General features: G+C 35.5%; 3 pseudogenes; 2 read left to right on the top strand and 1 right to left on the bottom strand.

Annotated features, from left to right (window-relative positions):
- Positions 1-1,635: 1,635 nt before the first annotated feature.
- LOC120192777 lies at positions 1,636-3,102 on the top strand (annotated as a pseudogene).
- An 8,849-nt stretch (positions 3,103-11,951) lies between these two features.
- Positions 11,952-13,160, bottom strand: LOC120192768 (annotated as a pseudogene).
- Positions 13,161-18,361: 5,201 nt separating this feature from the next.
- Positions 18,362-21,267, top strand: LOC120192775 (annotated as a pseudogene).
- The last annotated feature ends 4,080 nt before the right edge of the window (positions 21,268-25,347 follow it).

Genomic DNA, 25,347 nt, shown 5'->3' on the forward strand with positions numbered 1-25,347 from the left:
ATGTACTAAAATGAACAAAAATTAAAGTTTTTAACGGCGGGGTACTAGAATGAAACAAAAACTAAACTTTAAGTATATTTTTTGATAAAATGAAAGTACATGTACCAAAAGAGACTAAAACTGATAGTTTATGTACTAAATATGTAATTTGCCATATTAATCATGAAGCTCGAAAATGGTTACATCAGATTCCGGTGAACCAATGCTTGTACATAGACTGATAATGTTATGCTGAGAAACAAATATATTATTCATTTTTTAAGAGCACAATGATGAAAACAAATCAGAATTAGATTCCCCCCTTAATTAATTAATCCTTTTCCATTCTCTCAAATATCCCTATAAATCCTAACTTTGATATAATATTAAGATCCCACCCTATATTGATCAAGCAAACCTACCCTGCATAATCATGCTTTATATATCTTAGTATAAGTCCTAAACTCACTATTGATGTCCTAATTTTATATTACCAAATCCTAATTGCGACATTAGACAATCCCCTCGGGCTCTAAGCTTACCATTCATCAAACAACATTTCCATATTATTTTAATTAACTTAATGCGGTACACCCCCTAGCTTCGATAATTTTAATGGTATCTTCGTAGAAAACAAACGTTATTCCCGTCGACTGACATAGAATTTTATGTTATGGGTAGAACTTGAATTTATAAAATTTTAGGGGACGAACTTAAGCTTACAAAATTTTAAGAGTGTGAAAACAGAATTTTAATAAAATGCATAAAAATATAAAGTTTATGATGATCTTAAATTTTTAAGAGGTGACCATCGCACCCGTCCCGCCGAGGTCCATCCTTGGTTATCCCTAATATTAGTAGAACTCGTATTAAGGGTGTCCTTGGTACATGACGGTGAATTATTTATTAAAAAAAAGAACATTAAAAATTAGCTTATTTAGATAAAAATAAATAATTCATCCAAAAATTTGTATATGAAAAGAAGAGTAATATTGTGGTAGAAAAGATTTAAGGGTTAAAAATCTTAAATTGAGGATGAAGATGCACGAACGATCCATTGATTATGGTTAGCACCCATGTGAAATCCAATCATTTTTGTTTATTTGGCTCCACGCATCTTTCCATTTTTGTCTTCTATTTAATAATAGGATAAATTACATGTTTAATATTTAAATTATTAATTTTAATCTGTTTAAAAATCTAAATTTTTTATTTTTCAAAATCATATCTAAGTTTATTTTTTGCTTCATTTTAGTACTTTAATGTTAAAACTTAGTTTTTATTTTATTTTAGTATATCTGTTCAAATTTAACGTTAAATTTTGAAAAGATTGAAAATTTAAGTTCTAACATAAAATAAAACTGATAATTTAGATATTAAATGTTGTTTTAAATGACGAGATACTAAATTAAATGACAATTAAATATTAGATGTAATTTAAAAAGTTAATATGAATTAAACTAATAATTTAGACATTAATACATAGTTTACTCCCGATAACGAGGGGGAGGGGTGATCGAGTAACAATAAGATGGGTGAATTTACAGCAACTTGGTAAGTAAAAAGAACGGGAAAAAAAAAACGTACCGGACCGATGTGAACGGACGTATATGTTTAGTAGCGGGTTTTGTTTTGCAGTGGAGAGAGATTGTTTCAGACACCAAGAACAAACCTCACTTTCACCAGAAACAAATACTAGTACTCCAAACCAACCAAAAACAAACTACATCTCTATATGTATATATCCCCAAAACCCAACCAAACCCATCAACACTGTTTTCTTCCTCTGAAATGGTTATGGATAATAATAATCCTTCCTCTTCACCCGATTTAGATTTGGAGAACCTCAAAGCCATCAAAATCCTGGGCGAGGGAGCCACGGGGCGTGTCTTCCTCGTGCACCACACGTCGTCGGATCCCACCGCCCGTTCCCCCTTCGCCCTCAAGGTGTCCAGAGATCCCGACGTGATGCTGACCGTCGAGCCCGTTGGGAAATGGAGGTCTTGGCCAGGCTTTCCTCTCCCGACCCAACTCTTCACCACCCATTTCTCCCTCGTCTTTTGGGTCGCCTTGAAACCGACCTTATCGCCTGGGCTGTCCCTTACTGCCCAGGCTCCGACCTCAACGTCCTTCGTGATCGTCAGCATGACCGCGTTTTCTCTGCCGCTGTCATCCAGTTTACCTGGCTGAGATCCTCTGCGCCCTCGACCACCTTCATTCACAGGGCATCGTTTACGAGATCTCAAGCCTGAAAACATCCTCATTCAACAATCGGGACACGTCACTTTAACGGATTTCGACCTTTCACGAAACTTAAAGAAGAAACAATCATCACACACACTGAAAATGTATTTCTCGACAAGAAGGATCCAAATTCATTGCCTGCTATTCCAGTTCAACGTAAACATCGCCTAAGCTTCGCCCAATGGGTCCCTATCGTAGATGATAACAATCACGGCAAAGCTCATAATAAGAAACCAAAATCATCCCGAGTCAGCCCAGTGAGTCGGAGAAAGCTCAGTTTCTCAAACGGGGAACGTTCCTACTCGTTCGTGGGCACGGAGGAATACGTCTCACCTGAAGTAGTACGCGGAGACGACATGAATTCGCCGTCGATTGGTGGGCACTAGGAATTCTTAGCTACGAGATGCTCTACGGTACGACGCCGTTCAGAGGGAATAACCGCAAGGAGACGTTTCGAAACGTTTTTAAACAGAGAGCCGGAGTTCATGGGACCACGGAACGATTTGACGGATTTGATCGGACGGTTATTGGAGAAGGACTCAACAAAAAGACTAGATATTACAGAGGCGCGTGCGAGATCAAGGAGCACGCGTTCTTTAGAGGGGTCAGGTGGGACCTCTTAACGAAGGTGTCACGGCCGCCGTTTATTCCGTCACAGAAGACGACGACTCGACGGAGGAATTAGTGCCAGGACAATAGATATTGGAGTATTATGAGAGTTTGAAGACCCCGTTGTTGATGCCACGGTCAAAAATACCGTCACCGTCGTCATCGCAGCACAGACGAAACGATTCTTTCACGGAGTACTAATGCACGTGTGAGGTTTTGTATGCACGTGTAAGGCTCAGCCAGATAAATTTAAAATTTCTTGTTTTACTTTTTCGTTCTGTAAGATTAGTGTACAGAGTAAGGGTAGCAACGTGAAAAATGACGGGGATTAGTCGTATAAACCCATTATAGTGTGATATAAACACCTAATTTGTCTGTTAGGCATTACGACAGTGATTAAAGAAATCGTTGTTATTTATAAATTCAGTTTAAACATTAACGATTATAGTTATAAGGGAGATTAAACATTCATTACCTGAAATTTTAAAATAAATATTACTTTATAATCTTCTAAAATTAATTAAAAAATTTAATTTTTACGAGTGAAATCCAAAGCAAGCTTCATTTAACACTAATTATTATTATTAACTTTTCAATGCAAATTAAACGTTTTTATAATAATTAAATAACGGGGTATGTTTATTTTTCAAAAAACCTATTTGAATATAATGTAAAGATTTAAACCGATTGAGTCTAATTTGATAAATATTATTGCTAGTATAATATATATGATGTTGAGGGTAATCATCCTAGCCCTTGAGGTCCGTTGATCATTTTGACTAACATATCTGTGAATCTTCTACGTCTATATTAAGAGTTAGATTAAAATATTTATTAAAACAATGATTATAACAAATTTCTAAAACTTTATTATTTCATTGAGATTAAGTGATTATGTCAATTGTTTTGGAGATTTTTTCTATCTGTTGTATTCATTAAATGATTTATTGTTTATTTTTTAATACATTTTACGTCATCATCAAATCACGTCAGTAATATTGACTGATCTAAAAATTGTCGGTGTTGATAAACGTATATACTAACGGTTCTGTTAATAAAAACGAACCTAGGAGGGCTAAGATAAACACTCTAAACAAGGACTAAAATGATGCATAAAGATAATATGGGCGAAATCGATAATTAAATTACCAGATGGTAAAAGTTACCTTAAATCTATATAACAATGTAAAATCAAATATACTAAATAAATAAAGTGGTAACTGCTTAGCGTAAATTAGGGATTTATGAAGAAGCTACACTTTTTAAAAGAAATCTTTGAGGATATAATTTATCAGGCAAAATATGATAAAATAAGGGTAAAGTATACAAATGGTCATTTGACTATAGGCGTTACTTTATCGATCTCTTACTGTTAAAAGTTATAAAATGATCCTTCAACTATAGAATATATTTTTTAGTCCTTCAACTATTAAAAGTTACAAAATGGTCACTCAACTATTCATTGTTACAAACTCGTCATTTTTTGTTAAAATTTGACGACAGTTTGAGTTGGACGTTAACCTGTGGTTGGGATATGATAGTCGTTTGAGATTACATGATCAATTTTATCATATCCCCCAATCAACATTTTAACATCCAGCTCAAACTGCCATAAATTTTTACCGAAAAGGATGGGTATGGAATACAATAAATAGTCGAGTGACTATTTTGTAACTTTTAATAGTCGAGGGAATTAAAAAGGTAATATCTTATAATCAGATGACTATTTCAAAACTTTTAATAGTCGAAAGATTCAATAACAATATAGTCGGGGGACTATTTGTGTACTTTACCCATAAAATGATTGTGAAGCCAATACAAAATATGATAAAATAAGGGTAAAGTATACAAATGGTCATTTGACTATAGGCGTACTTTATCGATTCTCTTGACTGTTAAAAGTTATAAAATGATCTTCAACTATAGAACTATTTTTTAGTCCTTCAACTATTAAAAGTTACAAAATGGTCACTCAACTATTCATTGTGTTACAAACTCGTCGTTTTTGTTAAAAATTTGACGACAGTTTGAGTTGGACGTTAACATGTGGTTGGGATATGATAGTCGTTTGAGATTACAGGATCAAATTTTATCATATCCCCCATCAACATGTTAACATCCAGCTCAAACTGCCATAATTTTTACCGAAAAAGGTGGGTATGGAATACAAATAAATAGTCGAGTGACTATTTGTAACTTTTAATAGTCGATGGAATAAAAAGGTAATATCTTATAATCAGATGACTATTTCAAAACTTTTAATAGTCGAAAGATTCAATAAACATATTCTATAGTCGGGGGACTATTTGTGTACTTTACCCATAAATGATTTGTGAAGCAATAATGATAAAAGAATTAACCCTTCAAATGATAATTAAATACGGTCCAAGGCAATGATACTGTCGGTGATCCACTATTACAATCGCTAGATATTCATGAATCACAACGATGTTTTCATTAGCAGCACGTAACTCAAACCAAACGGGTAAATTATTTTCATCGTTGGAGCATATACAACTCGGAAGTAGGACTGATTTAATCATTTATGTCCCAGGTTTAACTAATGGAAGAAAAGAAGGACGTAATAACACCAATATAAGTTTGCAAAAGGCCCCATCTCATGTGCATTTACGGCAAATTTACCAAATGTCTGGACCGAAACGGCAAAGTGGATAAAATGACGTTACGTTCTTTATTATTTAAACGTAAAACGATATGTATCTAGTCTTTAGGGTAAATTATGCATTTAGTACGTAAACTATCTGTTTTGATCAATTTTTGTACCTAATTTTGATTTTTTTTCAAAACCGTACCTAAAGTTTAGTTTATTTATTTTAGTATCATCGTTCAAAATTTAATGTTCGACTTTCAAAAGAAAATTAAAAGTTTTGGTATTAAAACGGACCAAACTGAATGTTTAGGTACTTGATGCGCTTTAACAGTGATAACTAAAATGAAATAAAAACTAAATGTTTGAGTATGATTTTGAGAAAAATGAAGGTTTATGTATTAAAATGAATCAAAACCGATATTTTAGGTACTAAATATGTATTTACCCTATTTTTATTATCCCACAACTCGAGTCTAATTAGGGGGTCTATCCTAAGTTGTTGTCTTTATATATATAGCTGACCCTTATTCTATATGTAATGGGGTAAGGGGAGGTAAGATAGTAGGATGCCTCCAACGCCAAGTTGAGAGCAACTTCCGTGGGAGACCTCCATTTTGTGAAATGTCCTCCGTGGGACTCGATCCCACGACCTCAAGGTTAAGAACCTTGTGCTCTACCAACTGAGCTGGATGGTACATGGGAGCAAACACATGCATAAGATCTCCCGCCTACAAAATCCTCATTCAGAACCCAACAAAATTTCATTATTATTAGGCATGCTAGTTGAACTAATAATAGATTTTAAAGATTTAATCATGTTTTTATCAAATTTTAGTTTAATTAATACTATTTAAAGATTATTAATTTAAATATGTTGAAGTGTATTATCTTATATTTAAGGCTTTAAAGAATCGTGGAAGTGCAGGGAAATTTATCAGTTTAAAATTTCCCTATTGTCTGTTTAAAGCTAGACCTTTATTTAAAGAATCCGTAATCGTTAAATGTATCTATTAATCGATACGATAATAATTACATTTAATAAGTTAATTAATTGAATTGTTAATATTAAATAATTTTGATTAATTAACCATTAAAAATAATAATTAATTATTAAAATTATAGTTATAAATTTTGATAAACGATTAATTACGGTTAATAATTAACAAATAAATTTATAATATTTTTAATTTATATTTTTATTAACTTTATACACAGTTTGACTTAATATATACTTTTTATTATTTTAATTTTTTCCTCTTCTTTTTTGGTATAAGGGTCAAGACATACCTAAAACAAAATTAGGATTTAAATATAAATTTACGGATTGCCCACAAAAAATGACGGTGGTATGATTCAAACTTGTCTTTACAAGTTCAAATTTTTTAACCCTAACCACTTGTACCAACCCTAGTTGTCTTTAACTTTTACTTATTTGATAATATTAAAACATACTTACACCAATATAATTATGTGTGTTTATTGTTAGGTACCAAGATATTAAGCGATGTACATACTTATATCGATGTAAATATGTGTTAAGTGTTATATATATTTTTATTTTATTCACTTGCATTGGTGTTAGTATATGTCAAGTGATCCACATTTTGATAGTATGAATTGTGAAACTTTAAAAGGATAATGTTATATTTAATAAAGATTAATCGTTAAGATTAATCATTTTTAAACGATTAAATTATGATTAAAAAATTTCACAACTATTATAATAATTAACCGATTATTTAGTTACAACAATACGATTAACCATTCACAATAATCTCAATTTAAAACCACAAGATGAGTTTTCCTCTCTCTTCTTTCCCGTGACTGTGACTCGGAAACAAAAGAGAATGGAGATTTTGTCATATTAGGAGTGATTGCAATTCCGTTGCCATATGGTCTGTGCACTTCAATTAGGGATGGCAATAGGACGGGTTCAGGACGGGTATTGGTCCCCGTTTAGAAAATTCGTATCCGTTCTCACTTAAAAAACTGCAGGGATTTAAACAGGATCCTCATCGGGTAATTGGGGAAAACTGCGGGAAAACAGGTATCCTCGTTTAGCATAAACGGGTATCGGGCCGGGTATCGGACCGGATATATATATATTTAAATTAAATATATAAATATTATATATATTTTTAATTTAATTTAATTTTAATTTATTAATATTATATATATATAATAATTATTTTTAATATTTATCGGGGCAGGTATCGGGGCGGGTAATCGGGACAGAGATTATTAAACCCGTCCCGTCCCGTCCCCATTTAACATAAACGATTTTTTTCCGTCTCCGTTTAATTCGATTTCCGATTTTCCCCATCGGATTCGAATTGTTTTGTCATCTCTAACTTCAATAGACAAATAAAACAGCTTTTAGAGCGGTCTTTTCTAAAGGAATAGTGAAATATTTTTAAATTTTTTAGAAGTAAATTTACAAAAAAAAATTACAAATAAAAAAATTATTAATAAAATTATTTAAATTATATAATTTTTTTAAAAGATCAATTATCTTACTAATTCCCGTGGGTAGATTCATGAACCCTTCTCTTACTTTATTAACAGAGAACCATATGGTCCCATGTCAACTTGGCTATAAGGGGTATATGCATATGGTCCTTAGGAAGTTAAATACATACACATTGTTTTAGATTAGTTAGTAAATATAATTAATTTTATTAAGGTAAGAAAAAATAAAAAAAATTATATACTTATCATATTAAAAAATAATATTAAAAAAATTTAAACTCCATTTATAAATGTATGCATCTGTTGCTGTTAGGAGAGACAAAGTTATATTGATAGCGGGAGGGTCAAGACTCCTCCCAAAATCTTTAGTTTAATAGCATTTTGGGTCTTTATTAGTTTGAATCTAAATAAAATGACTTTTGTTCCCTCCAACTTTTAAATTAAATACATAATAAGTCTTTATTATTTTAAATTTAGATTCATTATCCATTTCAATATTTGATCTTATCTCCATACCTACTGCTTTATTTTTATAATCAAACTGAGATATTTGGAGCTGCTTAAGTGGCACCACCCTTAATTTGTTTACAATCCACGTCATACCAGTAGCTGATTAAGAAATTTAAGAATGGGGTTTAAAATTTTAATTTTCTTAAAAATAATGGGTATGCAAAAATTATATTTTTTTTCTTTTTTCCTTAACACATTAAGCTAAATTTAATCATTCGAAAATAATAGGATGCACTTGGCCCCTATCGGGGCTTAGTACATCCGCCACTGCATCATACAAAACTTACGAAGTATTGGAAATTCTTATGTATTAGGTAAATTTTAATTTGCATTTGTTTAAATTATATATGGGGAGAGTCTAAGGAAATAACTTAACTTAAGACTAAAATAACGCAACCGAAATGTTATAAAATTATAATATTTCGATTGACAATTAAAATATTATATTTTTAAAATAATTCGATTAAATTAAAAATATTAAAATTTAATATTTTAAATTACACCAAATCTAAAATATTGGAGGTATAAATTTCTGTTCTTTAATTTAAATTAAAACCGTATTACCAAAAACAAAATAACAAACCAAAAAGCAAAAGCAGAGGCCTTGCACGTGCTAGTGTGATAGGTGGGGCCCGCGTGCATGGTTGCATTATTTGCGTGGGATTTTGCCTCGTGCAATGTTTCAATATTTATTTTCATCAACTGTCAACGTGACCCATTTTTTTACAAATTATTTTGAACCAAATAAAGCTTCATCATAATAATGGGTTAAGCCTCAAGTCACAAAATTGAAGAGCTTGGGTGGGAAAAATAGTCTTAGAAAGGTTAAATTCTGCAATAAACCCTTCAATTATATATATTTCTAAGTTAGACACTTAACTATTATTTAGTTGAATTATATACTTAAATTATAAACATTTATAGTTAGGTACCAAAATAGTAATTCATAAGAAGTAATTACTTTTTAAAATTGATAGTTCACTTTTCGAATGTTTAAAGAAAACCCTCCTTTTTTGGTCGGTTTTAAAAGGAGAAGAAATTATTTGATAGACCCGTCTCACCACGTTCTCCGTGATCCCAATAAATAGGAACCATAAGTTTTAAAATAATTTTCAAAATAATTACTAATTTTTTATTTATATGTGGGAAAGAGGTGAAGATTCACCTTGAGAAAAAAAACAAAATAGACAAATATAATTAGTTGAGATGACAAAGATGTGGGAGAGCCGGGATCATCTAATTTATTGTTTCAAAGGCACCAAATCACTTTTGAAACGTTGAAAAAAAAATAAGTATAAAGAGAACTTGGACTATGGAGTCCAGTTGAATAATTTGCCTTTCACCCCCTTTAAGTAATTCATTCAGTGTACTATTTTTGTTTTATAGTTTTACTGTTACTTTTATTTTAAAAAATTAGAATTAAAAGAAATTTGGGACTATAAGTAATTCTAGACAAGTAATTTTTTAAAATAAAAATCTTAAATTGGTTTAAGCAAAGTTATTCACTTACCTCGTTTATATTACACAACCTTTTACATTATTAAATTAATGTCTGAAAATCGTTTTAACTATTGAAAAATGTTTTTTACAACAAATTAAGGCCATATCCCCATCGTTTCTTGACCTGAGTTTGTGTCATATTTGGATTAAGCTCAAGAGGAAGCAGTTATGAAATTAGTCCGAATATGATTGGGCTAGTAACCAGACCCAATTATCACAAATGCAGTTTATTGGTCGCATGAATAGATTGGGCCTTCTTCGGAATATGAAGCCCGAAATTCCCCATTTCTTATAACTCATAAGTGTGTCCGATCTAAGAGTGCTTAATGAGTTGAGCCGTTCGTAAGCTATTGAATTGATTTGATCAAAATTTGGGTAATGTTTGATTGGGATTCCTGAAGCTTGAGTTCGACCCGAGTTTCTTAATGAGTCTAGTTAAACAAAGTTCAACCAACTCGATAAATTCGTGAACAATTTGTTATTTTTTTATATAATTTTTTAGTAGTTTTAAGATTATAAAACAACAATGAATGGAGTGAATAGATGTTGATTTTCTTGATTCTAGGTTTGACTATGTATTGTTGAACTTTTTTTTCAATAATATTCTAATGAGCTTAATTTTTTTTTGTTAATTTACGTTTATATTAAATTGTATATATTATTATTAGGTTTTACTAAATAATATAAATTTTTTAGTGATTTTAACGAGCAACGAGTTGAGTTGAACTAAATCTTTTAATGAACACGAATCAAAAAATTTTAACGAGCTAACCAATAATAAGTTAAATCGAACAACAAAACTTTTTAAAACATAAATATAAACTATCCAAATTACGATTGACTTTCTGGTCAATGGAAGATATTCTTTAACCACGAAAACAAATTCACATGCATGTTTCATGCATTGCAGGGTTTTAATTCCCACCGACAGAAGAACAGTGCTTTCCAGGCTGTAAATTTAGCTCATATCCTTTCTCTTTTATTTTCCAGACCGAATATGAAATTCATTGCAGCTTCTGTCAGCCTATTTAACTTAGCAAATAGGTAAAATTTTTGAGATAAGTTTTTGATTTTTATTTAATGATATAACGTACTTTTAAGATTATTGCTCAATAGGGTGAATTGTACAGTGTTGGCTGTAAGTCGATGCAAAATTTTTGAGATAATGTTTTTGAATTTTTTATTTAATGATATAACGTACTTTTAAGATTAATTGCTCAAATAGGGTGAATTGTACAGTGTTGGCTGTAAGTCGCCATGCCTTCCGGGCGACCTACGGCGTGGTAGCTTCCCAGCATAAGTTGCCATGCACTCGTCGCCATGCACTCCTCCTGCTCCTCGCGTGATTCCTCTTGCCCTCGGATGCCCTCGCATAGCTCACTCGAATGGCTTCGGTCGGATGCCCTCGATCGGATGCCTTCGGATGCCCAACGTGTTTGAACGTGCATGACACATGCATCTCTCTCATAGCTCGCCAGGAAGACATGGCGACCTAATAGGTCACCCGGATGGCATGGCGACCTACGACCAACACTGTAAATTTCACCCTATTTGAGCAATTAATTTGAAGAGTGCATTATCTCGTGAATTAATTTATTCGAGAATGTTATCTCGAGAGTTTAGCCGAGCATAAATGGTTAACTTCAAAGACCTTGTGATATAAAAGCAGCTTAATGACCAAACATTGTTCACCCACTCTTTTCTACCTTTGAAGAGTCCTAATTAATTCGGACCGATAATACGTTTGATTAATTCGAATCAAATTAACTCAGACTTAATTTAGTCCGAATCAAATTAACTCAGACTTAATTTAGACCGATCATTTTAAGCTTTGATTAATTCGAATCTACTCGTCGTAACTTTGGGTTCACCCACTCCTTTAAATCTGCAGCATCGTTGCGTCGTTATCACAAAACCTTCACATGTTATGTCTTCATCTATTTACTCATAAATAGTAATCGCAGTCCCTGTTTATTGCTGACATGTTGACTCCTGTTTTAAATTTTATCCTATATAATTTAAATAGATATTAGTATGAAACGAAATATATAAGTTGTGTTTAATTAGGTTTACATTGCAATAATACAAACTTAGATATTAGTGACGTAATCAACAAGCTCTAAGCGGTTTGCCACAGAGACAGTCGTTGTACATGAAAGAGGATGCTTCCAGATGATCGAAAGGTGCTCCTGCCGGAATCCGCCCACACAGGTGGTTGTAACTCAAATCAAGGTGGCCGATGTAGACGCCGCGGACAAACTCCTCGGAACCGGACCCTTGAACTTGTTATGCGATAAGTCGATCACCGTGAAAATAAGATCCCGGCCCGAAAACATCCGGATGTTGCCTCCCAGAGCGTTTCGGCTCAGGTTCAAGTTGCCGACCGCGGATTTTAAAAGCGTTGCCGGTATCGAACCCATTAACATGTTGCAGTCCAAATTCAATGTGGCGAGGACCGCCATTTTCCCAAGACAGGGTGGAATCAGCCCCGATATTTTGTTCATCGAGAGGTCCAAATCAGCGAGACGATAAATTTGACATAACGATGCCGGGATCGAGCCGCTGATCAGGTTCCCGCTCAACAAAGCACGGCTCAACATACTGAGATCCCCGGCTCTGCTTGGGATCGGACCGGAGATTTTGTTGTTTCTCAAATCTAAATGCATCAAGTTTGATAAATTCGTCAATGAAGCGGGAATTCTCCCCGTTAACTGGTTGTCGGCGACGTTTAAAACCGTGAGACGCTTCAACTTCCCTATATCAGCCGGAATTTCTCCCGAGATCTTGTTACCGATCAAATCAAGGATACGAAGAAATGGCAGCAGATTATACATTTAGGAATCTCGCCTGTGATCCCTTTCCAATCAGCGATAGTGATACTGGAAAGGCGAGTTAACTTGCATATTTCGGGAGAGAAATCCAGTCATGAAACCGGTCCGGTGGGCTCTCTCAAAGATGGGATCTTCGGACTCACGCGGAGATTGATGTCCGCCACTCGGTAGGTCTCTCGGTCGCAGCTGACGCCGTACCAGTTTCGGCAACAGTCGGTGCCCGTCCATGAGTTGAAGATGCCCAAGTAAGGCTCGTGGAGAGCTGCCTTGAAAGCTAGCAGGGCTGCCCGGTCCGACGGGGGCAGCTGTTGACGGCGTAGATAATGGTAAATACAAGTACCGATAAAATGGTGAAGACTGACTTCATTATTGCTTTGCATGGGGAAGTGGGAATTGGTTTACGTTGTTATATATAACGGGGATAGTGAGGATTTAGTGTTACGATTTTGCCCCTAACGTCCATTATAGTAACTTTGTAGTGCTTTCATAGATTGTTCGTTGAATAGTACTAGGGCCACGTCACAAGCGATGGTCTCGTACTCTATTTGTTTTCTAGTAAAAATAAAAATCCAATCCACTTTCATAAAAATTTATAGTTTTTATTTTCATAATTATACCATGAAATTAATATCGAATTATATCAATTAAATTAATATTGAACCAATTTTAATATACTTTTTAATCATTAAATTTAAAACAAGTGATTAAATCAACCTAAAGTATGAGAAGACTAAACATGATCCAAGTAGCGGTAAATAGGCCTAATAATTGAGGATGAAACATCTACCGACACCGGTAAGGGATAAGCTTTGTGATCAAGCTGTGTGACCACCAAAGCCATATGGTGGGTGAGCTACGTGGCTTCCTCATTTCTCTCATGCCATTCCGATAACCTGTTGAGGTTCCATGATTATTTATTTAAGGAGGTGAAAATAAAATTTTAATAAAAAATATAAAAAAATTTAAATAATTTTAAATTTTTAAGGAAGACGACTGTTCCATCGTACCCTTCAATCTATCTCGCACCCGTCGATCTATCCCTTACTACAAATGGGGTTTGGAAGTAATTAGGTAAAGATGTGTGATTGCGAAGCAGCAAACATGTAGATGGAGGGTCACATCTCAACCTTATCTCTGTTCATAATCATAGACAATGCATGGATGTTTGAAGAATTTAGGCCTAAAACGTGAAGTTCAATAATAAGTTAACTACTACTATTTTTTTGATGATGATAGTAGTACAAGCGGTGGAGCTAAGATAACACAGTTGGAGCATGTTAGTATCCAGTAAAAGTCCTTGTCTTTACTAGTTTTGTCCCCACGGCCACCTCAATCTTTGTGTGCTCCTCTGGATTCACTGCTTTCACTCCACTTGATTCATTAAATTGGTCTCTCTTCCATTCATCTGGGCCGTTAACCCACACCATCATCCCGATACCAAGGAAAAAGACTGTGGGCTATCCAAATCATGAAGAGATCATGCAAGTCACGTGGATATCACGCACCAAACAATTGTGTTGATTTCAATGTCCCCCATGCATATCTTCAAGAAATATATACACGAGTTTGATGGGGCCAAATTTTATGATAATATCTTCCATCAACATGTTTACTCAAGTCACGTCACCTATTCTTTTTTTTAAAAAATTCTCAAAATTTGGATAAACTATACAATGAGTATCTCCACTATCACTTTTATTCTATTTAGTCACACAATTATTATTTTTTTAAAAATTATATGTAACATTATATTTTACTTTCATTTCGGCCACTCCTACTTAAAGAATTAACAAAATTACTAGCGTGACACCAATAAATATATTCAGCACTGCAACAATATAAGTCGGTCACGGGTGTCAAGCCCAATATAAAACTCCGCATGCAGTCGGCATAACACAGTACTTGTCCATCACAAACTATGTTGATATATCGGGGACAAGGAGGAAGGGGTTTTTTTTCTTTAAGGAAACTAATTAGCAACGCTAACATACCTGTGTAAAAGGCTCATCGGCAGAGGGAAACATGACAATATTGTCTGCTGCATCATCAAAACCTTGTGATGTAAGTCGAGGCACTTGTAACATCATAATCTGCTCTTCCTAGTTCCTACAACACTACAGTAGCTTTACATTATCTTTACAAAATGAAGGTATGAAAATGGTCATCGACGGAGTCGGTTGTCATGCAAATGTGCAGCGGCGACATTTTGAAAATGTGTTGATACAACGTTTCTAAACATAGTCGGCACCATTTGCAATTGTGGTGGTGGCATCCCCTGCAACAAGCATACAAAGATTGAAGGTTTAGACAACTGTATGCAGCTAATAAGAACACAGATTTAGTGACGCATTTGGAGAAATTTTAACTAGACTAAAGCATAGATGATGGGGATAATGAATTTGAAAGGTACAACCGAGGGTACTTCAAAGTATATTGTATGCTACACCTTGCACATCCTTGCACTCTGACTTTGCATAATCAAATAAAGCAACCCATGCTAACAACCTATATTAAGTTGGGAGACTACCAAGTCTGGATATCTCTAATGAGAACAAAGATATAAATCGTAAAACTCGGCCCGAGTAAAACTAGTAATGTTACAGTTCAAATTCTACCAAATTGGAAGATGTTATGTCAACCGCGGGAAACTTATGGGCAACACGAATCACATCCATCTTTACAAGTTTACAGAACAAACCACCTTCCCTTTTTTGCTGAAATTTGAGGATGAAACTCGCCCTAAGAATCATATGTGAAGCTTATGCAGATTCTTATCTGATCCTAATATTAGCATATTATGCACACAATTAAAAAAATTTGTTGCATATGCTATGGTTCAGATACTACAATATGGTAATAAGGTAATTTTATTCAATTCTGACAAAAAACCCTGGCTTTGCTGCTGAAAATGGGACACGTCTATGTTTCTCTCTGCTGGGTTGAAATTGAACGACCCAATATATATGAGTTCTGGTAAATAATGACCAAAGCTCCAGCATTTTACAGTCCGATTTAAGGACATCTGTATTAACTTACCGACTCTAGAAGGTATACATCCATAAATATTACTGCCTGCCTAACGCAAGAGAAATGGGTGCCACCAAGCTCCAGCATCATTAAACTAAATTTAGACCTCTACTTTCAGAGTATTAGCCATAAGTTCAATAGGATTAGTTATGGCAACATGTCCTTACCCTCTTTATTGAGCTATTAATGAAAGATTAGTCTATTGTTTAAAAAAGATAAAGTATACAAATGGTATTCGACTATAAGACATTACTTTATTCAGTCCCTCAACTATTAGAAGTTACAAAATGATCATATGACTTTGTTAAGTCACTCGGCCATTAAAAGTTGTAAAATGACCATCTGACTACTATTTATTATGTTCCAAACTTATCATTTTTCGTTAAAAAATAACGAAATTTTGAGCTGAACGTTAACATACTGAATGTGATATAATAAAATATTATCCTGAAATCTCAAACAACTATCATATTTCAGTCATCTGGTTAACCTTCATTCAACTCAGGCGGTTGTTAGTTTTTTTTAATAAAAAAAGGACGAGTTTAAAACATAATGAATAATTAAGTGATTATTTTGTAACTTTTAATAGTCGAGGAATTCGACAGAGAACATTCTATAATTGAAAGATCATTTTGTAACTTTCAATAATAAAAAAATTTAACAAAACAATATCTTATAGTCCGAGATCATTTATTTACTTTGTCTAAAATAACTCTCAACATATATTCATTTGTATCTAAGTGTATAAAATGTATTTTAATCAAAATATATAATTAAAGTAATGCCTGAAATATTTTTTAGAGAAAATAACCTCATTGACAAAAAATGCCTTATAATATACGATTTTAACCAATTTTTTTTGGATTTGCCAAAATGACCAACTAAATCGCAATGCGATCGATAATTCGCAACGCGATCTCCGGTATCGCAAATCAGTTTCCAGGCAATGTGAATATGTAAATCGCAATGCGATAGTCGAAGTTCAAGTTTACATTGCGATTTATTCCAAATTCGCAACGACTGGTGGTATTGTATTTATTTCTTAAGAATTTTCTCTAAAAAGATAGTATTCGCGCGGACGTGTCGAAGACACGTATTACCACGACCACGACCCGACCCGAGACGAGACGGGCGGCGGCGGCGGCGCGTGAGAGTCCCCCTTGTTCTCTATCACTCAACAAGGAAGTGGGAAAGCCAAGCCTTAAATATCATTCCCAATAGTGTTTCCAATACTATATGGGATTGAGCATTACCAACACTTGTTTCCAATACAATGTGATTATTAAGGAAAACAATTAACAATCATGCACCTTAAAACAATCAGCAACCAATTGCATTAGTATTATACGATTAAATATGTCATAATTAAAAGTCAATCTACAATCAATCGCGATTATTGCAATTTTAAGCAAAACATTCAAAAATAATATCACTATTGAAGGCTCAATCCCACATAGTATTGGGAACAAGTGTTGGTAATGCTCAATCCCACATGTATTGGAAACACTATTGGGAATGGTATTTAAGGTTTGGCTTTCCCACTTCCTTGTTGAGTGATAGAGAACAAGGGGGACTCTCGCGTGCCGTCGCCGTCCGTCTCGTCTCGTCTCGTCTCGTGGTCGTGGTCGTGGTAATACGGGTCTTCGACACGTCCGCGCGAATACTATCTTTTTAGAGAAAATTCTTAAGAAACAAATGCAATACCACCAGTCGTTGCGATTTTGGACTATCGCAAAGAAATTGGAATAAATCGCAATGCGAACTTCGACTATCGCAATGCGAATATGTAAATCGCAATGCGATAGTCGACTATCGCAATGCGAACTTGGACTATCGTAACGCGAACTTCGACTATCGCATTGCGATTTACATATTCGCATTGGGATAGTCGACTATCGCATTGCGATAGTCCAAGTTCGCGTTGCGAATCTGGAAACTGATTTGCGATACCGGAGATCGCGTTGCGAATTATCGATCACATTGCGATTTATTGATCGCATTGCAATTTAGTTGGTCATTTTGACAAATCCAAAAAAATTGATTAAAATCGTATATTATAAGGCATTTTTTGTCAATGAGATTATTTTCTCTAATTTTTAACTAATGTCAATATAATTAATAATTCATTTTGATAAAAAGTATTTTAAATATATAAATAAAATTAATATATGTTAACAGAGTACTTTAAAAATTGAGATAAAAATATCGTATTTTAAATATCTATTTTTAACATAAAACTTTTTATTATTATTAAATAACATAAAACTTAAATAAAATAAAAACGCACTAAATCTGAGGCACTTGTTAGTTTCAATTGGCTGAGCAGCTGAGCCTAGGATGCCTAGGGGGAAAATACGTCTTTCTATTTTTTAACGGTAGAGTATTAAAATGAAACAAAAACTAAATCTTAGGTATGATTTTGAAAAAAAAAATAAAAGTTAAGTATTAAAACATATCAAAAATAATAGTTAGGAAAACACAGAATTACCTTTTTTATTGTTTTTCTCTCTCCCATTACAGAGTTGCATCAACATAATAATCAGCTACGGCGTACGGAACACATGTCAAGATAGAACTGAAGAGGAGAAAAAGTGGAGGGAGTCAATACAAAGAGGCAGGGTGGTGGTGATTATATTCCTTTCATTGAGCGCCTCGCTTTTCTTTGTTGTTTCCTTCTTGAACCTTATCGGGGTTATCTTCTACAGCTGAGTGCTTGGTTCCATGAATAGAAAAATGGTTTTCTTTCAGTTTTGATTCTAAGTGAAGAACTTCGTGTTGAAATCTTTGTTTCCTCTGTTTTGTAGCATCCTTTGAATGCAGTGGTAGAACTTGAGTTTCAAGTCAGTCAAACTGTTGTGATTCAACTTTGGGGTTCTTAAAATAGATCCAACAGAATAGTTTATTTATGGTGTCCTCTTTGCTGTATTAGATGAAGCTTTCCGAGAAAAGTTTTTGTGGAGCTACTTTCTTGGGAAACAAGCAGGGCTTTGGTTATTCCTAAGTGGATCCTTCAACTCTGAATCGAAATCCCCCGACGACAGGCAAACAAGTTATTGATTTGGGGTTTTCCAATTATTTTTGGAATCGTAAAGGAAGAAATGGAGTCAGATCTTCAACACTACCCGCACCATCTTCTGGATTATCATCAACGTCAAACACAATCAAAAAGCATATAAACTCTGGGTTGACGAGGTACCAATCTGCACCGAGTTCGTATTTTCCAACATCTTGGACAGGGATTTCTGCCGAGATATTCTAAATCAGCCTTCCAGTCCCGAAAAAAACGAATCATCGACAAGTTTTTGTCTATCGGCGATGACCGACTTCCCCTGTTAGAGAACAACAGTGAAAATCGAGCCGCAAACGCAGGTTATGACGCCGATGGATAACAAACAGATCTTATGCAGCAGCAGCAGCAGGCGAATTATTCCTCTGTTCCCCAGAATCTATACCAAAGCCAACCTCAACCGTATTCGGTAAATCAGCAACCGGGCTCAGCCATGGGCAGCGGTAAATCGAATCTCGTTAGACACAGTAGCACCCCTGCAGGGTGGTTCTCCAAAATGAACATGGAAATCAGTAAGTGCCTTGTATTTAGATATATAGTTTCATGGTAGGAGTAGGACTCTAGGGGCTTCTTTTCACCTAATCGTAAAAGCTTCTTTCAGTACCATGAGCTCATAATTGACTCTGTTTTGTAGTTATATAATTGTGAATTTCATTTGCACTTTGTAAAAAAAATCTGAGAATGACTGCAAGTGTAATGAAGTTGCAGGATATGGAGCGATGAGAGATATGGAAGCGGTAATAGCAGTAACAGAAGCAGCATTCCATTCAGCAAGCAGGCCACCGGCACCCCCACCGCCCTCCGGGTGATGCCTCCAATTGCGGAGATGGGGAACAATAATATTAGCTCAGAAAATGCTGGATTCGTGAGAATCATCCCAGCAATTACTCCTCGGGGTTTCCATCTACTTCTTGGGACAATTCCATGAACATGTCTGGCATGAAAAGACTCCGGGAAGACGATAGATCACTTTCTGGCCTTGACTTAGACGAGCAGAAACTAAGGTAGCATTAATTAACACAAGTCACATTTTTCTCATATTCAATATATTCTCAACTAATTATATCCCCCCCCCCTTTCTGGTGCTGTTATCAAACTTTGATAGAACGCAGACGGCGGAAATCACTGTCCGCCGCCGCCACTTTGGCTCATCACTTGAGTTTACCTAGAAGTTCACCAGATATGTCTCCATTGAGAAGTTGTTGCAGTATCAGGATTCTGTTCCTTTTAAGACCCCGGCCAAGAGAGCTTTTGCCACTCACCCTAGAAGCATTGCTGAGAGGGTAATCTTTAGACCTTACATCTTCTTTCATTTCCCAAAACATGACATGCAAATCTATACAAACAGAACAAAATATACAATTGATATAGTAAAATACTAATTATATATGATATTGAATCATGAAAAGTATAAGTTGTCAGCTGATAATAGGAACCCCACGAGCTTTATTTAATTCCTTTGGTACGTACTTCATTCAGGTCAGAAGAACCAAGATAAGTGAGCGCATGAGAAACTACAAGATCTTGTTCCAAACATGGATAAGGTAACAGATTCTTCATTTCAGCTTGTCAAAAATGTATCAGAGTTCTATACTTTTGAAGAAAAAATCAACGTGGTCCTTGTATTATTTTTTCCCTCTTAATGTGGTCTTCAACTCAGAAAATAAACTCAATGCGACTCTTTGATCATTTTTTGTTGTTGAACGTTACGATGCTGATGTGACAGTTTAGGGTGACAGATTAACGTAGCGGATGACATGGTATATTGACTAAATTGGTAACTCAAACCTGACAGATGGACTGTCACGTCAGTACCGTGAATTGACACTCCAATACTGTGACGGTCGATGACAAAAAACGTTGATCAAATGATCACATTAGATTTATTTTTTGAATTAGAGATCACATTGAGAGAAAAATAATACGACATTCATATTGACTTTTTTTTAAGTATATGGACCTCAAATGTCTTTTACCTTTCAACTTCGGGACGAAAAAAAGAAGAAAAAAAGGCAACGTTTTAATTTCCATGTTTTGCAGCAAACGAACACCGCCGACATGCTAGATTTGGCCGTTGATTATATCAAAGACCTCCAGGAACAGGCGAAGGTACTGTAGTGTTGAACCCTAAACCCCCTTCTTTCCCATTTGAATTCATTCTTTTCATCCCCTCGTCGATATATTTCAGATACTCTCGGATAGTCGTGCAAATTGTTCGTGCACCAGCAGCAGCAGCAATGATAATAATAATAATAGCTAAAAGGAGCAGAGTCTGCAGTTGTTGCCACCTTTGATCATTATGTCTTTTGCACAGGCAATAACCGTTAATCCAGCTGTATGGCAGGAACAAGTGATTTTTATGTAGTAATAATTATGTTTATGTATCATCTTTTGGATATTAATCTGCTGCTGCGCTAAATCTTTTGATTTTGCCTCTAATTTTCCACTCTGTTAGTATATATTTTGTTTTTCTCGTAAATAATGGTGCATAAGATTTAAATAGTTTTTGATGATTTAGATGATATAAATTTTACCATCTTTAATATATTTTGTTATATTTGAGGTTTTCCACGTATTTTGAAATTATGTCTATCGTCCGGCATGGTCAGGGCCTGGGTGGCATTTGCTCCATCGTTTACATAGATTTTGGGTAAACTATAATTTAGTACTTAAATTATCATTTTTTTTGAATAAGTAAGTTATATCCATCTAAAGAAAATGCAGCAAAGCTGCTACAAAAGAACAAGACAAAATATATCAGTCCCCAGTTCATGTACATGTCCCTATAACCATCATCTATAATGTGTAAAATAGGCTATACAATTTAATTTTCACTACTTCCTTAATTCTTTTTACAGTATCCTCACTAGATCGAGAAAGACCCCTGAATAACCTGAAATTGCGTTCTTCCCACGTGATACAGAAAGCAGTCCAGGCCAACTTTAAATTCTTGTTCGAAGCGATTTACCTTTCAGACTCGCAACCAGCCAATTAAGGCGCTGGTCCCAGCTGTCAACAATGCTATGAATCCCACATAGCCCCAGGACAGCCTTCCAAACATTCCTTGCATATGAGCAATCTGCAAATAAATGATTGCGTGATTCCATACTAGAACCACAAATAACACAAGCATCGTCATTAACCACACCAAAACGAATAAACCGATTTCTAGTTGGCAACCTATCGAGAATGGCCATCCACGAAATTAAGGAAAATTTAGGTATGTGGGAAGGGAACCAATGATCTTATGCCAAATCACCTTCTCCCTACTAATTCTAATGTTGTCCCAAATCCATTTGCTTTTTATCAAGCTCAAATTTGCACTGGGAGAAAACAATCTACTCGCATCATCCCGCAACCTCAGTAATTTGTTTAAAATCCAGCTATAATGAGGCTTACAACCACCTCCCAATAACTTTTAGATTTAAAGCAATAAGCTTGTAACCAGGCGATCCACAGAGAACCGTCATTGGCCAGGATGTTCCTAATTAGCAGCAAGCAACAAGATTTACTCCAAAGAGCAAGATCTTTAAGTCCTAAACCACCCTCGGATTTTAAAGAACATATCTGACCCCAGCTCACACGGGCTCCTCTAGCTGAGGCGTCACAACCTTTCCAGAAAAATCGCATACATAATCTCTCGACATCCTTGATGACTCCTTTAGGAATGACAAGCTGCCGACACCAAAAATTAAAGATGCTAAAGAGGACAGATTTGACTAGCTGCAATCTCCCTCCAAAGCTAAGCTTTTTGCTGGACCATTGATTCAATTTGTCCTTTATTCTTTCCAACAAAGCGGCACAATCTTTACTAGAAAGTTTGCGAGTGACTAGGGGAACCCCTAGATACCTGACCGGGAGCTGCGCCATACGAAATCACGTGGCTAACCGAATCTGATCAAGAATGATTTGATTCAAACCACACGCAAAGAATTCAGTTTTAGAGACATTCAGCTTGAGTCCTGAAAATTCATAAAACTTCTCCAAAGTACTCTTAACACCAAGCACTGAATCAAGAGAACCATGTCAGAATACTAGGAGGTCATCCGCAAAGCAGAGATGAGTGAGCTGGATTCTTTTGCATTTTGGGTGAAATCTGATAATTCCTTTCCTAGAAGCAATATTCAAGAGTGAAGACAAAACATTCATCACAAGGACAAACAAATAGGGTGACAAAGGATCACCTTGCCTAATCCCCCTTGCACCCTTAAAATACCCCACCAAGCTGCCATTCAAAGAAATCGAATACATGGGTGTAGTGATGCATACTTTGATCCAATTGCAAAATTTATCAGGAAGACCCATCGCTTCAAGAACAACCAGCAGGGAATCCCAATTGATAGAATCAAAGGCCTTTTGGAGGTCTATTTTTATAACACATCTAGGAGAAAGACTCTTCCTAGAATAGCCCTTAACAACTTCCTGAGCTAACAATATATATTTTCCACAATATTCCTACCCTTAACAAATGCTGTTTGATTCTGGGAAATCATTCCAGGGAAATAAAGGGCAAGTCTATTAACAAGGATTCTAGTTATTGTTTTATAGACCACAGAACAGCAAGATATAGGCCTAAAGTCTTTTGCCAGAGAAGCATTAGGAGACTTAGGAATCAGCACTAGAGCAGTAGCATTAAACGCAGGTAGCAGACAAGAGGTTTGAAAAAAATACCTCACGGCAGAAATAAAGTCCTTGTCCACAATGTTCCAATCGGCTTTGAAGAAACCAGACGTAAACCCATCAGGACCTGGACTTTTATCCTTCCCCTACATGAATAAGGCCTCCTTGATCTCTAAATCGCTAACTTCCCTAGTGAGGAGGGAAGTAGCACCATCAGGCAGAGAGTATTTCAATAAATCACACAGACAATTAGCAGGAAAACCCGAAACCAAGGGATCAGCTGAGCCAATGAGATTGGTGAAAAATCTCACTAACTCAGAAGACATTTCATCAAAAAGAATCATATCTCTGGTCGTCCTCACCCATAACAGTTCTAATAGTGTTTCGCTTCTTATTTGCTTGAGTTCTCTGAAAAAAGAAGCTTGTGTTCAAATCACCCTCCTTTAACCAATGAGCTTTAGCCTTTTTTTTATAAAAATCAGATTCAGCTATCTCCAAATCCACCAATTCAGCCTGTATTCTCCTCTCATCAGCAATATTTCTCCGATCGGGATGAGCTAAGTTAAGGATTTGAACCCGTTCCAATTCAACCCTCTTGCCACTAACCCTACTAGAGATGTCAGAAAAATGCTCTTTGTTGAATGTCTTAAGAAGAGGTTTAAGTCTCCTCGTCTTGAGAAACAAGCAGATCATGGGGTTATCACCATAGTGCCTCTGCCAAGAGTCACGGACAGTAGCCAGAAATAGCTCATGACCAGTCCAGCAATTAAAAAATTTGAAAGGCTTCGGCCTCTTGGCCAAAGCCCCCTTGTGAGTCCACAGTAAACCAAGACAATGATCCGAGACTCCCTGTGTAGCAAACTCAATGAATGAATCAGGATGATCTAACAACCATTGGTCATTAACAAGAATCCTGTCTAATTTCCGCGCTAAGTACGAATCTTCCTGCTTATTGGACCAAGTGAATAGAGGTCCAAGGAACGGGTGATCCATAAGGTCAAGGCTCTCCAAGCAGTCTTGGAAGTCTTTCATATCAAGAGTGCAGTGAATACCCATAATATCAAAATCGGAACTCTCCTCTGCTTTGGCGATGATGTTAAAATCCCCCCCGATAACAACCTAAGAGGAGGAACCAATTTCGTTCCCAACAGAGCTAAGATGATCCCAAAGATCCCTCCTGGCAACACCATTATTGTATCCATATACAGCAGTAATGGCAGTCCTATGCCCATCCACAGAACCCAAAATAGTAATGGCTTGCTCATGTTTACGTAGCACAGATATCACCAAATGCTTCCTCCAGAAAATCCACAAACGGCCCCCAGCAATTAAGTCATAGTTGTCAATGAAATTCCAATCAACAGACATAACAGAGGAGAAATGAGTTGCATTATCCCTTCTAATACGAGTTTCCATCAGGCAAATAATCTCTACATCATACTTTTCAAACCTATTAACACTTTCAGCTTTTGAGGGGGTTATTGATCCCCTCACGTTCCAAAACCCCACTAACATTGAGGAGAATAGCTTGCCCAGCACCACCAGTACACAAATTCATCGCAGTGTTTTTAGCTTTCTCCAAGTGGTCTTTCTTTTTTGACTTTATTTCATTTAATAGCACGGCCACCCCCAAAGAAACAACTCTAGCTTTCCTGGGACCATCAACAACTTTAGTTTTACTTGAAGAACCAGCATTGTCCTTTTTCCTCCCTTTAGTCTTCCTCTTCAATGAGTCTTGGAGTGAAGGGAAATCCCCGGGATGAGGATCCTGAGGGAGATTATTACCAGCAGCCAATCCAGACAAACAAGGTTTATTTCAGTATCCCGTTGTTAAAAACTTAACGCGTTTAGTATTTGAACTATCGGTTTTAATTCGTTTT

This window comes from Hibiscus syriacus, unplaced genomic scaffold (genome assembly GCF_006381635.1).
Source record: "Hibiscus syriacus cultivar Baekdansim isolate YM2019G1 unplaced genomic scaffold, ASM638163v2 tig00116980_pilon, whole genome shotgun sequence".
Lineage (NCBI taxonomy): Eukaryota > Viridiplantae > Streptophyta > Magnoliopsida > Malvales > Malvaceae > Hibiscus > Hibiscus syriacus.